The sequence below is a fragment of the Aythya fuligula genome, chromosome 2, assembly GCF_009819795.1.
Source record: "Aythya fuligula isolate bAytFul2 chromosome 2, bAytFul2.pri, whole genome shotgun sequence".
Taxonomy (NCBI): domain Eukaryota; kingdom Metazoa; phylum Chordata; class Aves; order Anseriformes; family Anatidae; genus Aythya; species Aythya fuligula.
Window position 1 is genome coordinate 49,883,275 of NC_045560.1, and position 15,233 is coordinate 49,898,507.

The 15,233-nt window shown below is 40.0% G+C and overlaps 1 long non-coding RNA gene across 1 annotated transcript; it reads right to left on the reverse strand.

Annotated features, from left to right (window-relative positions):
- Positions 1-975: 975 nt before the first annotated feature.
- LOC116486367 lies at positions 976-9,203 on the reverse strand. Its single transcript, XR_004252947.1, has 3 exons — positions 8,982-9,203; positions 3,884-4,097; positions 976-1,497 (listed from the first exon to the last, which is right to left on the reverse strand). It is a non-coding gene; the product is annotated as an uncharacterized LOC116486367 (long non-coding RNA).
- Between the last annotated feature and the right edge of the window lie 6,030 nt (positions 9,204-15,233).

Here is a 15,233-nt window from a genome sequence, read left to right on the forward strand (position 1 = left end):
TCCCTGCTGAGCCAGAATGTGTGTCACTGTTATTCCAAGGCTTCTGCAGATGCTCCAATTGACAACAAAGTAAATATTGCAAACACTTCACAGAGAAAAAGTGAAAGGGAAAGAGAAAGAGGAGAGGGAGTGAAACTGGAAAGAAAATCAGCATTGGACTGATTACATATTGCTTGCTAATAAGCACAGAGGCTGGAAGTCAGGAAGGGGAGGGAGAGAGGGAGGAAAACAGGGAAAACAAGAAGCAGGAGGGAAGCCAGTCCTACAGGCAACACCAAATGGAGCTCATAAGCAAACATCTGCTTTGAGATGTCTAAAGAGAGAGCAAGGCTTTGTGTAGTTTGAAAAGAAAAGAGGCTGTCATATGTATTTAATATTTTAGACACACTGGGTCTACAAAAAGTTACTGAGCATTTTTTCCTTTATTGAAATAGAGCTCAAGACAGAAGTTCAAACTGCTGAGGTTTTACTTCCATTAACAAAAAAAAAAAAAAAAAAAAAAAAAAAAAAAAAAGTGACAAAGGCTACAGTTTCTCCATAGTTCCATAGTTTGTTTGTTTGTTTTAAAAAAGGATTCACAATCATTCAGGAGTAAAAGCATATCTCCAGGGTGTAAAATATATTTCCTGGAAATATCTATGTAGTCACTATCTTGTGGGTTTACTGCTATTGTGAAACAACTGTCAAGGTGAAATACCAATGATATTAATATGACACCATTAGCATGCAGAACAAAAAACAGAGAGGCAGGTTTATACTGTAAGGTTACAACAATTCATAGCTTACATTAAAGGACTGAGGAATACTGCAAGAAATGCAGAAATCCTACACTGGGTGCTACAAGCTGCTGTGCAAATTCTGCTTTCATGCATGCCTTACAAAATTAAATGATTCCTCTTTTTTATTATTATTATTCTTTTTTTTTTTTTTTTTTTTTTTTTTTTCTTCCATAATAACTGTATAGACGTTGGTGATTTAGGGTTGTTCTGGTTAGTATTCATATTACAAAATTAAATCAGACTTCCTCACAGCACATTCTTCATTTTAAAAGTTCCTTCCCTTCTAGAATTTCTTTAGATATGAGATGAACTGTGATTAAAATGAAATATTGCATTATTTATCTGGCATTTTATAATGGCAGGAGCATGATAGCTGTTCTCAGTGTCACCCCAAATTTCTTTCATCATAGTAGGCTATGAGCAAACCCATTGTACTTGGCAATCTTTGGCCTGGGTGGAAGGATGGAAGAAAGGAGACAGAGCCCAAAAGAAGTGGAAGACTATGCCCAAAGGCATAAGATTATACCCAGTGACCAGCCATGCTGAGATGAGAATCCGGAGATGAAGTCTTGGGTTCTTGAAACAGACAAAATTGTGCTGATGGCATCAGTGAAGCTTGCTTTGGGGCTGCTATCTCCTATGCCCAAATCAGCTAATATCTGATCCATGCAAGTGCACTCCTCTTCAGATCAAAGTGCTTCTTAAAAGAGCCTTCATTCTGAAATGGGAAAGAAGTTGTCCTTTATTTATTTATTTATTTATAACATTTAAATAGTGATTTATTTTCAAGCACTTACACTGTTTACTTATTATCTACATTTCTCATAGCTTGGGAAGAACACTTTCAGTCTTTCTACTGGTTCTCTACGTCTTGTTATTTTTCCAGTTCTCTTTTGCCAGTAGGCTGGGCGGATAACCCTATATGGAACTGTTTCTATTTAAAAATAAATGCACACTTCTGATGGAAAAAATAAACTGCAGAGAAATACTTTGATTGTTTTTAGATTCTGCAGAAACATCCTCAAAAAAATCAACTTGCAGGCTAAGTCTGACTCAATAAAACCTGTTTACAATACTGTAAGACTCAAGTTTGAAAAACTGAACCACAATTAAATTTAAATAATCACTTCTAAAAATAAATGTTGGCTATTGGATTGAATTTTTTTGTTAAATTTATGCATGACAGTTCTGAGCAATAGGCTTAGGGATTACCCCAACATATCACTTGTGATAATGTTAAGTTGTATTTTCCCGCAAGCTTAGTGTTTTTTACCTCTCAGGACTTGCTCACACTGCAGTTTCATGTAAGTAACTCTAACTGGTGGCATGTAGAGTTGTTGTGTAACTTGTATTTTCAAGTAAGTAATGTACACAAAGACAAGGCAAATCCTCTCATTCTGCCCACAGGCAATGGGCAGTTTTCCCCTGAAAAATGAGGCCAATATGTTACTATGTATAATGAGGATGGGATTTTTAGTTACCTGTCTACAGGTAACTAGAAAGATGTATGCTTTCTCTCCTAACATCTTCTCTGATGAATTTCCCAGTTTTTGTGGAAATCACTAAGGAACTCAAACTCCTTCCTGAGTCTGTGTTAAGTCCTCCATATCCATTGGTACTTACAAACAAGCAAGGAAGGGTACAATGTTTGAGAGGGCCTGTTGAAACCAACTACAGGCCACTGGCTGAGCTGATAGCACACAAATACCTTAAAAAAACTTAGGCTCTCCTTCTGCAGTGGAAAGCTTTTCCCTAAAAATGTAGGATTTTTAACTGCTGAAAGTTTTCAGGGCTTTTAATCATTCACAGCTGCTTTTTCCCTGATCCCAAAGCATCACTCATGTGAAGCACTGCTGATTTTCACCAGTTCTTCATTGCTGACACTCATCCCACTGCCTCATGGGGAAAACAGGCTTCTGCTGCAGGCATACAACTGCGACTCGTCAGCTTCCATGAGCCCAGTTTCTTTCCACATTGGATTTCATCCTAGGTGCAGCACACATTGTACATCCAGTTTAAAAATTGGGGGGTGGGGGTAGGGGTGCACTCCACCACATCACTCAGGCAGAAGGAGGAAAGGGAAACGAGAACTTCTGAACTGCTGGCTCCTGTATGCTGCTCTGTTGCTCCCTGCCAAGAAAAGCCCTGCATTTACAGACACTAACAGCTGGGGAGGGTGTTTGGCAGGGCCCCCACAACACTGGTCTTCCAGCCGCCAGCGACTCAAAGGAAGCAGAATCATTTCTCAAAGGCTGCTCCTGCATCTTGACCTCTGATAAAGCACTTACTGCCTGGCAAGTATATCATACTACGAAAGTGTCACTACTGGAGGCTTTCTGCAAGGAAAGGAGCCCAGGGTTTTGCTTTCTTTAGCCATTGGGCAGAAGTTTGCTGGTGCAACCATCTCAGCCGGGGGTAAGGGACAACTGCAGCCACAGTCAGACCTATGCTCGCACTGGACTCAGCTACTCCAGCCAGCACATTTCAGAGTTTAAAGGGGAGATTATCCAAGGTGCAGCGTTCACCAAGAGGAGACATGAGCCTTGAAAGACTTAAAAATAAAACAAAGTTCTTGGCTGCCTTGGGAATCCAATGGCACCTCACAAATGAAAGGAAAATATTCCTGTAATCATTTCAGCTGGTCTTCAGGAAGACAAACAAACAAACAAAAGCCAACAACAAGAAGAGGAAAAAATAATGTCTCAGTGGCAAATGGCCAAATTGGGACCACAGAAAAGTTGCTAATTCTGGACTTGCTTCTCTTTGCTGCCATTGTACAACAGTTACTTATACAGGTCTGAGGCTTGTCCTAGCTTATGAGACATCTGTGTTTAATTATACCTAAGGAAGAGACTTTGGTTAATTTGGTAGACACAAAGTATTTTTTTTATTTCAATTCTGTAGGCTTGTGAGAACATGCAAGAGTAATGGATGGCAGCGGGAGTACATAAATGCAGATTGTGGCTGTCTGGAGATGGGGCTCTGGAAGTTGTCCCTTTCTGCCAGGGTTTCCATCCTGCCTATTTCCATAATAACTCTGAGCAAGTGCAGCACAGGGGAAGGCTCTGCAGCCGATAAAGTAGCAAAAGCACTGCTTGCTGTACCTCAAGCATCTGCATGCCAGCCAGCCAGGTGGGAATGGTGACAGCTCTTGAACAGCAGGACTTGTATCACAGTGGAGCCATCCAGACCTGCTTAGGACATCATTCTGAAGGCAGAGTAGTGAAAAATGCCAACCAGTTACTCTCACTGTGCAGCCAATACCATGTCACCCTTTGTTAGTGCCAGGACTGAAGCTGAACCGTAGAGCTTTATCTTCTGCAATTGTAAAAAGAAGGTGATGTTAGAAGTATCATGAAGTTTAATGAATGTTTGTAAAGCACTTCCTATCTTTAAGAGCAAAATCCTGTGTAAAATTCAGTTGTCAAATGTCAGGCTGCCTGTGTCAGTCAAGCGTGCACCACCTTCCTTCTGCTACTCTGTAGCATTACATCCTCCTGTGTATTAGCTGACAGTGGCATGAAATTTTTCTGACTTCATGTATTGACTGCTGTATAGGTATCTCAGGGGAAGAAGAAGCCCTGATGCTGGATGGCATATGACTTGGATGACCTGGCATACCTTGGGATGTATCCATCATGAAAAGCCCTGTTTTCCCCCATTACAATTCCCTATTGTACTCCCTTGCACACTGGTTAACTGAGAGGTTGCTGAACACCAGCACAACTGCCTTGCCATCCATCTAGAAGGCACAGTAGAGCTTCAAATCCTTTCAGAAGATAGTACAGAGACAGGGGGAGGTCATCTTCTACAACACTGACTCTTACTGAAACAGTGGAGGATCCACTCAACATGCATGGAAGTAGCCCCTGAAACAACTTCCAAATACCAGTAGCAGGTACCAGAGGTGAAGGCATCATTGCTTCAGGCATTCCTTGCCCGTAGCATGGTCACCTGGCACAAACCTCTTCCATACAAGCCATGCATGCTTTCAACAGAAGTAATTTGGATGGTGCACTATGTGTATGGGTTGCAAGTGACCAGCAACTACATCAGTAATACTTGCTAGAGAATTTTGTAGCATCCTAGGCCATCTAGTACATCACAGTCCTAAGGAAGGGCTGAAAAATCTGTTTTATTCTTGATCAGTGTTTGTCTGATATGTCCTTAAAGTTCTCCAGTGCTGGCAACTTTGCAATTGCCCCTGAGGGCAAAATAGCCCAGTGGCTCTACAGATCGGTAATATTTTAACTTCTTTCCTGAGTTTTTCTTGCTGTAATTTAATCTTGCTTCTTGTACTCCTGCCTTTCCCACTCTTTGTAGCAGCCTTTTACCTGTTTAGAGGCTGTTTTCATGCTATTCCTCCAATTTTTACACTGAATAATTCCAACTCACTCAACTTTTTTTTTCACACATCATGTTTTCTAGACTACCACTTAATTTGCGTTCTGCTCAGTTGACCCACACAGAAGCACAGCTCTCAGCCGAGGGTGTTGCAGAGCTGAGAGTAAGAAGGACTGTTTCATGTGTTCTGTAGGCAAGACTTCACTGCTTGCCTTATGATTGTTTTTTCTTTTTTCACAACATCTCAGCACAATCTGGTTAGAGACATGACAAACCCAGATGCCTTGTTCAGAACAGCTACACAGTCAGCTGCTCCTCACCCTGTATTTGAATATCTGGCTATTCCTGTCTGAGGGTGGGATCCTCAACACAGGAAATCATGGCCCAGGACACTTGCCAAAGCAAAGCTGGATGCACGCTATACTCATTTGTATATCATTTTCTAGAATGGGTTGTTTCAAAGACACATTTAATTCTGAGCTCTGGGAATGTTCCAAAGGCTTGGCTGGGTTTGGCTACTGTGTCAAAGTGATCCTTTTCATCTTGTTTTCTAGCAGGAACTACCCTGGGTGGTGTTTTTGAGAGGGCTGGTTCTCTATGATGTAATACTGAAACACAGGCACTTCTTTTGTACTTGGTTCTGTTAATGAAACTGCTTAGATTTTACCAGTAGGATCAAAGAAAATAAAACTATCTGTTGAATGACAGATTGCTGCTCCTTCTGAGTAGGCACAGCTCCCTTTCTACAGCATCTTCTAGTTGCTAATATTTGTGGACTTGGTGACCAAAAGAAGAGATAAAAAAAATATTTTGTGGAAGTAACATTGCAATAGTTTCATTCACCATTTGTATATTTTGCTTTTAATAAGAAAAGATTGCCTTGGGAGAATAGAAAAGATGCTGGTATAAAGGTTACTACAGCAGAAAAATGGAAATTAAAAGAATGAAATGGCTCTACTGTTTTTTCACTTTTTGTTGCCTGTAGCTGCTCTGTTTTATTAGTAGGAAGAAAAAAAAAAAAAAAAAAAAAAAAAAAGAAAAAGAAAAAGGTACCAGTAGCTTTTCAGTGAGACATTTTCTTACCATGGCTTTGATAACACAAGAACAAGATAATGGGAAACTCTGACCTTTTGACAGAGAGCAGGGTTGTCATAAAAGCATGAAAAAATAATATTCATATGACATATTGACTCAACCTTCCAGCACTGAGACAGATTCTCTCTTCTCTCTCTGGTCCAAAGCCTATTTCCCAGAGCATTAAATATATCATAAAAGGCAGTAATGACTCCTCTGATTCAGGGGAAAGAAGACCAAGTTGATGCTGGCCATAATGAAGCACTTCGTGGAACACCATTCTCTGTTTTATACTAGGGTGGTCAAAGAGCATTAAGATTGTTTGGGGAGGGGGGATCTGGGGCCAATCACATGCCAATTGTTCTTTCTTAAAGTGGTAAAAAGAGGTAGCTTTGTCCTTGCTGTCAGGATTTTTCTCTCCAGCAGACATTTCCCTTGACAGCTGCAATAGGATTTTCACTCACTCTACAAGTAGTGAGCATGTTTTTCTACAAGAAGTCCTTTTCTTCTTCACAGACAGTGGAGGTGGAAAGAAAAAGAGCATTACATCCTTGGTGTTCTTCCTTTGTGGATTCTTCTTTTTTTTTCCAAGGGCTGTACTAAATCTGTAGTTATTTCCCACGTGAGTAATACCTGGATAAGTTATGGCTTACATAGGCTCAACACTTGAAATGAAAAGCAGATTGCCTTGCAGATTTGAATTATCCTCCAATATTTCATGATATATATTCCGTCTTCATGAGTTACTATTGTTATATATTTCATAGTTATGATTTCCATAGTATCAAACTTCTCGTTATCTGCCAGTGCTATCCAGATATAAATGCCAAAGCACTGCAGCAGCCAGTCTGTCCTTTTCCAGACTTATAGTTCTGTTTTCTGTGGATATTCAGCACTTAATGGTGCTGAATAAAACTGAACTGCCATAATGCTCTCTAAGAAACCCCAGCTAGACTATTGACAGTGTAACTTTCATTTAATTCCTTGATTCAACAGCCATTTCTAGATGTTTCCTGAGCAATGCAATAAACACAAAATGCAGAGCTCAAATTGAATATTTAAAAGTCAATCAGGCTTGAAATTTAATTTTATCTAATTGGTTTGCTACATTCATACACAGCTGAGTGACATTTTGAAAAACCCAACTATCATATATAATTTCATGTTTACTCCAATCACAAGATGGACTTTTTTTAACTTATTTTAATCTCATTTTAATGCTTTAGTTAACTAACTACCCTCTCTGCCACAGGCTTAGCATAGTGTTTTGGAAATCATCTATTTTCTACTGATATACGGTGCCATCAAAGCAATCCCATGTCTTATATTCCAATGCTGGACACTTAAAAGAAAATCATATATACTTTTGTGGATCACATTGTTCTAGCATTTGTATTTTGCGGGTGGGACAAGGGGTTAGTAATTCTCTGGCACTTATGGATAAGAGTTGAGTAAGGAATTACATACAAGGCAGCGTTAAATTCCATTTCTCCTACGGAAAACCAAGGTCTGGTTCATCATATTCTTTAATTCTCTTTATAGTTTCCTTGTTAATTAATTAATTAGATATACACACTGGGAGATGCGTCAGTCCCATTTATAGCTCTCTGTCAAGCTGGTGGGTAACATTATTGTAAATTTCCAGTATTCTCTTCTGAAAAAGGAATTATGCCATAATGTAAGTCAGTGATGCAGCCTTGTGCAAAATAATGGTGCAGTGCTTGTCACTTCAATTCAAAACAAAACAAAGCAAAACTAGAAAGGTTTCTGAAAAGCACAAAGGGTGGCAGAGATCATACAGGGTAAGTTTGCAAAGAAACTTCTCTTGACCGTAAGAAAGTGATGACTATAATATACAAGTTGAAATATAAATGTAGTATTGAATGATATAGATGAGCAACTCCCAGTACAACTCTCACAACAAAAAATTCCCAAGGACCTTCAGGGTTAGAAACCTGAAATTCCTGGAATATGCAGTGGAACCTATTTCTACAGGAACCCTACCTACAAGGTACACTGCAGTGTCACAGAAGGGCAGCTTCAGATGAGCACACCACCCCAGCAGACAGTGCAGAGACTGGGTTTTCTTGATCCCTCATTCCTTCATACAAACAACTAAACAAAAGAGATGAATTCCCATTGAAAACATAACCAGATCACAATCCCTGCTGAACATAAATATTATATTTTGGCACATAACATCAGAGATATTTAGTTTGTCCTTAAATGTAGTGTGAGATATAATCTCACCTTGATGTACGAAACTTTATACATTTAATTCTCAATATAATAAGCCACAAATACAACTTGTAAGCTGCATAACAATTATATTTCATATACTTTTCTATACTTCATATAAGATGAAGATGTACAGTAACTATTTCTAAAAGAAAAAATGTATGGATTACAAAGTGATTGCATAAGAATACAGCTAAGATAGTTAGAGATTACCAGAAAATACAGTATGTTCATAAAATATGGATAGTATTTACACTCAGAACTTTAAAATTTTGGTATTGACCAAAATATGCCTGGCCAATGTGTGCTGACCAGGACACAGCAGTTGTCTTTAATCTAGTGTTGATGCTTATAATAAAGATTAGAGATAGCAAATACCCATGGCATCATCTTTTACATTTCCTGAAAGACCAACCTATGTGTTTTTCTAATGTATTTACATCTCAAATATTGCCATGTCTAGTTTAAATTCAAAGCTTTCTCTTCCACACACTCTCCCACCAGCACCACTCCTTGTCAAAAGAAAGAAACAAACAAAACACCCACCCTAAGTCTGCTGGAGGATTGCAGAAGTACCGTCACCCTTTCAAATTCATGCTGGGGTAGTAGTTGCAGTTTGAGTTCAGCAGGTGCAGTCTGTGCCTCCCCCTTTGGGGACAGATCCAGCCCACCCAGGATGGGGCTTAGGGACTGGAGAGGCTGTGGTTAAGCAAAGGAAGAGGAATTATGTGACCCTAAACACAGATGGCTCTTGTCTGGGTGCTTTGCGTGATTATCTTAAGTAGTGTAGAGGAAAAGCCCAGCCAGACCCCCTATGTAGCAATGTCCAGAAGGCACTTCCTCCACCTCCCATTGCTGCCGTAATGCAGCTCTAGCTATTTGCTGCATGGTATGTATCAAATATCCAGTCAAGGTACAGCAGCATTTGATGTACTTTGAAATGCAGTCCAGAGTCAGTCTTTTAGAAACCTGATATGCTTTTAAACTCCTCAGGTCTCCCATTAGTAAACTCAAGAGATATAAGTAATGACTTCCCTTAATCAATTAACTTGTCTGGAGAATGTTTAAGTCTACACCTGCACTGTGTGTTGAACCACTGATCCACTAGCTTGTTTTAAATTGTTTTTTAGTTGTTTAAAAAAAAAAAAAGAAGTAGTTTTTGGTGTGTTTGGGTGCCAGATCCTGGGGGCAAAATAGTTTTCTTGACACTGCTTCTGTGTTACCTCACATTTGCATATCTGGCTCTCTAACACCTAATAAAGTAAAAACTTTGCTTCTAATGTATAATTCCAAATGTCAGTCGATTACGTTTCTGACTGTTTGAACATCTGCACTTGGGTGGATATTGCTCTTTGGTTTATTGACTTCATACCATGAGACTAGCCTGAAAGAATAGAAGCACAGTTTCCAGACAGAGACATTTTATACTACCTCTAAGAAATAAGGACCCACATTTAATCTGGACATGGATAATTTAGAAGTAAAGGTAATCCTGAGAAAATATAACAGCAGCTTAGCTTTTTAGTGAAACAGCATTGGGGAATGCCATTCGTTTATGCGTTTTTTTTTTTTTTTTTTTTTTTTTTTTTTTTTCACTAATACTTGTCAGTAAAAAGTCCTGATTCTGAAGTAATTGCCATGAGAGGAATCAGTAAGAATATGTTCATTATAACTGGAGTTTCTTCTATGACTTTTGGGGGCACTATTTGTAGGTCCTGTGTGCATTTTCCCAGAGAGAGTGAACTGCACAGCCTTTCATGGAAGGACCTTGTCTTTTGAAAGAGCTGTAATCTGCAGACAGACTCAGCTAACCTGACAAAATTACAGCTATTTGGTGGCAGAAGTCTTCACTGTGCTCTGAATCTGGAAAGGGTGTTCAAAAGGCAGCACAAATGGGGATGCTTTCACTGAAAGCAAGGAACCTGCTGAAGGGAAGCAATGTCCTGCCCAGATGCTGTCAACAAAATGCAGAACCACATGCAGCTACTTCTTTTGGAAAGAGCAATGTCAAAAGCATCCTGACCATTCTGCAGTGTGGTAAGAGATGCCACATGGACTGCAAACTCTAGCTAAGCTGCCAGCCTATGGCTTGAGAAAATTACGTACAAAACTTGCACATGCTAAGAAATGTAGCAGGAGCTTAAAATGTTTATTCATTTTTCTTCTGTGTTACAAGGACAACAACCTTTCTTCCTTATTTCTTTAATTTACACAACAAGTCCAAGTGCACAGTGCTGCATCTGGGATGGGGCAATCCCAGACATGAGTACAGAGTGGGAAAAGAAATCATTGAGAGCAGCCCTGCTTGGGTCTGCTCTTGGGGTGTATTGGGGACTTGAGGGTTCCGGTGGATGAAAAGCTCGACACAGGAAAGACAGGGAAGAGGAATGACACTTAGTAGTGGGAATCAACTTCATTTTCATTGGATTGGATTAATTTTGTTTAAAAGAATGTCTAGATAAAGCACGATTGATTTAATCATCAGGCAATGACTGAGTAAAAAAATTAACTAAGGACACATGGAAGGTTCTATGAGCCCTGAAATTGCTATACTTTTTCTTAAATGAGTCAAAAAAAAAATAATATGTATTTGCTTAAGTGATTGAATCTGACTAGGTCTAGGATGAGAATAGCCACTTAGATCTTATGAGCATTTCCATCCTATAGATAAAAATGCCCTTCTTCAGAGAGATCAATGAACTATAGTGATGACTGCAGTGTTGGAGAGTCTTCTCTGTTAACTAGACTTCCCTTTACACTTCACCCTGAATAAAGTGAAAGCACAATTACTCCTCCAATAGACAGCCTCTTAATTGGGCTTATGCCATGGTTCCGCTCGAGTGGGCAGCCGAGCTCCACCACAGCTGCTCTCTCACTCCCCCTCCTCAAAGAGGAATGGGGAGAAAATATGATGAAAAGGGCTCAAAGGTTGAGATAAGGACGAGAAGATCATGCAGTAATTATTGTAACGGGCAAAACAGACTCAGCATAAGAAGATAGTAAGATTTATTGCTCATTACTAGCAAGCTAGAGAAGTGAGAAACAAAGGAAAGAAACCAAAAGCACCTTCTCCCCCCATCCACCCTCTTCCACCTCCTCCCCCCGAGTGGTGCAGGGGAACGGGGGAATGGGGGTTATGGTCAGCCTACAGCGCTTCTTCTCTGCCGCTCCTTCTCAGTCACTCTCATCCCCTGTGCTGTGGGGTCCCACCCACGGGATGCAGTCCTTGATGAACTGATCCAGCATGGGCTTCCCACAGGCAGCAGCTCTTCCAGAGCTGCTCCAGATATGGGTCCATACCACGGGGTCCATCCCTCAGGAGAAAACTGCTCCAACCTGGCTCCCCCACAGGCAGCAGCCTGCTCCTGCGTGGTCTCCTCTCCACGGGCTACAGGTCCGGCCCAGAATCTGCTCTGGCAGGGGTCTTCCACAGGCGGCAGCCTCCATTGGTGCAGGGCCACCTGCTCCACTGTGGTCTCCTCCATGGGCTGCAGCGTGGAACCCTGCTCCACTGTGGTACTCCGTGGGCTGCAGGGGGACATCCTGCTTCACCATGGTCCTCACCACAGGCCGCAGGGGACTTCTGCTCCGGCACCTGGAGAACCTCTTCCCCTTCCTTCTTCACTGACCTTGGCGCCTGCAAGTCTGTTCCTCACTCCCTTCACTCTCCCAGCTGCTGTGTGGCGCAGCGTTTTTTTTCCCTGTCTTAAATATGCTCTCACAGAGGCGCAAAACAACATTGCTTATTGGCTCGCCTCTAGTCAGCAGTGGGGCCCTTACCAAATATGGGGCAGCTTCTAGATCCTTCTCACAGAAACCTCCCCTATGGCCCCCTACTAACAATACCTTGCCATGTAAACCCACTACAGCTTAATTGCCTGTTGTATTAATTTGACTATAAATACTAATTACTCAAAGATATATTTTCAATTATGACCTCAGGTTACAATCAGCAAAGTATTTGCTATACACATATTGCCCAACTTACTCTTCTAGATAAAATCCATAAAAAACACACAGGATAGGTTTATTCCACTAAGCCACAGCATGGTTCATTAACTTTGAATGCTAAAATATCCTTAGGCAAGAAATCTTCCAGGTATTGTATTTTACTTCCAAAATTAATATCAAGTTCCTTCACAGAATGTTAAAACCATTCATGACACAGCTATCACTCAGCTATTTGATGGGTTATAGATCTGGGAAGCTAACGTAATGCTTTGCAACTGATTCCTCAAAGTTTAATGTATTTCTTTTTCTTCCTTAAAATAAAATAAAAAAATAAAAATAAAAGGGGAAAAAATGGCATTCAGATCCATTTAATATTGATACACAAAAAAAATCAAGGGAAAATTTAGGAAAAACCTGGGCAGAAAAAAGCACATGAGAGAAAGAAAGAAAGAAAGAAAGAAAGAAAGAAAGAAAGAAAGAAAGAAAGAAAGAAAGAAAGAAAGAAAGAAAGAAAGAAAGAAAGAAAGAAAGAAAAAGAAAATCATATATCTGAGTTCAAAATGATGGAAGCTTTGAAAGACCAAAGTATTTGATTTTTTTTTTTTTCCATTCTGAATACAAGAAGCAAAAAGAGTCAAAACATTTGAAACCCATCAAGACCAAAGTAACATTTTGTTACAAAAAGAAAGGAAATCCATCCCCATACCAATTGTTGGTATACCATCTCAGGTATCTTTAGGGCAATTGGGAATAACATGGATATTTCAGGAGCACACAAGATTTATGGTGAGCTCTAGGGTACACTCTTGATGACCTACACTGTGCATTACTCCCATTTAACATGTCCCAAGAATGCCAACATATTTCTCACAATGTGGTAAGGACCTTGCTGCTATCCTTTCAACACATGCGTGATGGAATGAAGATTTTCTTGTCATGAAGTCTTGTGATCTACACAGTGAATTCTGAATGGATCAATAGCAAGGGTGAATGTGCTGTGCATCCTGAATGCTGCTCTGGTATGCCTAAAGATTAACTACAGTATGGTCCTCACCAAGAAAGCAGTGAGTTTGTGCAGTCTGCTAAGCAATCTCCCTGTGGGTTTCTGGCATGAAAACTTTCTGAGGTCTGATGGATTTGTAAGGTATAACTAACTACACAGTTGATATTTGAGAACACAGAGTTTTCAGCAAATGTTTGAGAGAAACAATATAAAAGGGGTGAGGTAAGCTTTTGGGTCTGGAACAAGATGGACATTGACAGTTGAAGCAGGCCTGCGCTCTGGAACTTTCCAACAGTTAGGATCGTCCTGTGGCATAGCATAAGTGTGTTCTTGCTGTTACTCCACAAGAAAATGACATTTTAGGGTTACAGAATGAGAAAGAAAATCAAAAAACAAGGAGCACTTTAAGAGACCAGTTTATCCAGATGCCTGCTGAGTTTCTTCCTTCGTTGTGCTCTGCTCTTCCAGCTTTGAGTGATGTCTGGAGGAAGTGGGGAGTGGTGAGGGATAAAGGGGAGACATGAAAAGTAGTTTAAAGGTGATAATTGATGAGAGCAAAAGTAAAAGGGGATACCAGAAAGTTTAGATATGGCTTGAATACAGTTGTGTAATATATAACTCCACCCTTTTGAATTTTGAGTTTATTATACTGGAGCAGTGAATTATTTCTTTCATGCTGTACTGAAATCACAGAATCACAGAATCACAGAATTGTTTAGGTTGGAAGAGACCTCAAGATCATTGAGTCCAAACTCTGACCTAACACTAATATCCTAGCATGTTTTTCTGTTATCCAATCCTTCTCTTCTGGCTCCACTTTCACCCTCATATATAATCTGCTAGCTGAACTACCATTCACATAAATCTGTGAAGCATACGGTGACTGGGTATTCCTTAATAAATTACAAGAGATCTGCTTTACTCTAATTCTAGTCCAAGCAGCCGGTGGTTAACAACACATAAGAGCTTCACAGCTTCTAGCCAGTCTTTACATGGTGGAAGCCCAACCCCTACTGACTCAGTCCTCTACAGTATAATATATGTAGTGCAACAGAGTACTGATAATTATGGATGATAATAACAACCTCCTGGGCTGAATAACTTAAACTAACAACTTTACTGCAATTCCATTTTGTTTCAAGTAAATCTGAGTGCATTAAGAGTAGGTGGTCCTTACCAGTCCAAAATAAAATTAATCAGGTGATGCAACTATCTGCTATCTGTGGGAATGACTTGAGATTCAAACAGTAGATTGTCACATCTCCAGGACAAATTCCATAACATTTCCTCCAACTAAACATAGGCCTTCTGTTTCTTCATTGCATTGCATGCTTTCAGAGGCAGTGCACGCATAGGGGTGGTTAAAAATTGAAACAGAACCTACATGCAGTGTCAGCCAACTAGAGGTAAAACAGCATCCACAACTGCAACATGAACCTATGTCTGAAAGGAAATGCTTGTTCCATTTTCCCTGTATCTGCAATAATCCAGGATAATAATGTAGGAAATAAGTTTCAATATTTGATAAGAAGACGCACATGATGTTAGCAGTGGGTATTATGGCTCAGTAGTTTGTGTTATCCCCAGTCCACTCCTCTATGAAGACATTACTCCTAATTAGGTCAGGTACAGATTCATTCCTTGGATTAAGCTATAATTCAAAGCACACTTGTGCTCTCAGACACTTAGTTTGTATGATCAATGACTTTTTTGCATGTCTGATGTAGTCCCATTGATTAATATTTTGGCTCACATGCATATTGTATCACACTGAGTCCTAATGTTTTGCAGTAAATAATGGTGGAAAGCAACATAACAGATGTAATACAATTCAATAACCAAAG